Consider the following 1,756-nt stretch of genomic DNA (forward strand, 5'->3'; position numbering starts at 1 on the left):
CAAAACAAACCTATCATTAATAGTCATGTCTCATCCTCCCTCACACTTCCCCACCCTCACATGTCTAAGGAATCTCTAATCTTCTTCGTCCATAGTTTTGCCTATTCTGGACATTCCATATAAATGGAATCATACGTGTAATATGAAGTCCTTTGTGACTGACTTCTTAGCATAAAGTTTTCAAGGCTCATCCATGCTGTAGCATGTATCAGTATTTCATACCTCTTTATTGCTGAATGATATTCCATTGTTTTGGTGTATCACATTTTATCTATCCATTCATCAGTTGGTAGACTTTGGGATGGTTTCCACTTTTTAGCTATTATGAATAATGCTGCTATGAACATTCACGGGCAAGTTTTTGTATGAATGTTTTCAATTCTTTTGGGAATACACCTAGTAATGGGATTACTGGGCCGTATGGTAACTCTATGTTTAACTTTCTGAGGAACTGCCATTTAATTTCAGCCACCCTAGTGAGTGTGAAGTGGTATACCATTGTGGTTTTTATTTGCCTATCCCTAATAATGATGTTTCATGTGTTTATCAGCCATTTGTATATCGTCTCTGGAGAAATGTCTATTCAGATACCTTGCCCATTATTACTCTTTTTATTATTGAGTTGTAAGAATTGGCAATTTGATTCTTGCTTGGTTTAAAATAGTCATCTGGAACAGCATCATTATTTAAGATACCTGAGACCCAGAGATTTGGTGATGACTCAAGAAATGACAATTGTCTGCTCTTTTTACATTCTCTCCACAGCCAACCTCATCTGCTTTCATCCTTTCAAAGGATGCTTTCATCCTTTCAATCATGTAGGGACCTATATGCCTTTGGTTTTCAAATCTATATTTATAGCCTTGAACACCACTGCCCTTTGCAGTTACTTGCTTAAATTCTAGTTGCCTACTGGAATATTCACCTGCTTATTTCAGAGGCTTATACAAATTAACATATCCAAGATTAAAATAATTGTTTTAATAATCTATTCCCCCTTTGCCCTCTAAACATCTCTGCTAAAACTTCCTTTTCTTTTCCCCTCATTTAATTAGCTAATACATCCCATCAGTTTTACTTCCCATATTTTTTTTTTCAATTTATCTTTTTTTCCCCCTCCATCTCCCTTGCCATCATTTATCAGGGCTTCATCAACTCACTGTCGGGTGAAGTGCAAATTATCTTAGAAACTAAAGTGTTTGTGGAGTTTTACCTCCTGAAACACTGTATTTCAAGTCCTAGTAAGAAGAAATTGGGTTATAAAAAGATTTAAACCATTACCTTGGAGCTGGAGACATAGTTCACAAAGATAAAGTGAAATAGGGTGTATGTGAAGAAAATAACTGTAGTACACTTTTCCCCAAGAATTGTGTTTGGAATTTTTCAATGATCCTTTGTACTTTTGTGCATTTAATAATTTCTAATCAAGGCTAAATATTTGCTGTATCAAGACCATGTATGTGTCCCCAGACCTAGTTATTTCCCTAGGTCTGGTTTTATAAATGCTGGTGATAAACCAAGAAAAAAATTTCTAATCATAATGTCAGCTAGGCTGTACCATTTCTAAACTTTCTGTATCCTCCCTGAGATGATGAGATTAAATTTATTTCCTCCTTTTTAACACCTTCATAGTTGTCAATGTGATGTAATTTAAAAATTTAGTTAGGAGCAAAATGTTAATTGTAAAATCTATGTGAGTCAACAATATTGGTGTTCATTGTACAATTCTCTCCACTATGTTTGAATTTTCACAATA

The 1,756-nt window shown here is 34.7% G+C and overlaps 1 non-coding gene across 1 annotated transcript; it reads left to right on the top strand.

Moving 5' to 3' along the window:
- Positions 1 to 1,404: 1,404 nt before the first annotated feature.
- On the top strand, positions 1,405 to 1,517 carry LOC116282903 (small nucleolar RNA SNORA72). Its single transcript, XR_004192443.1, has one exon. It is a non-coding gene; the product is annotated as a small nucleolar RNA SNORA72 (small nucleolar RNA).
- The last annotated feature ends 239 nt before the right edge of the window (positions 1,518 to 1,756 follow it).

The sequence above is a fragment of the Vicugna pacos genome, chromosome 1, assembly GCF_048564905.1.
Source record: "Vicugna pacos chromosome 1, VicPac4, whole genome shotgun sequence".
In the NCBI taxonomy this organism is placed as follows: Eukaryota; Metazoa; Chordata; class Mammalia; order Artiodactyla; family Camelidae; genus Vicugna; species Vicugna pacos.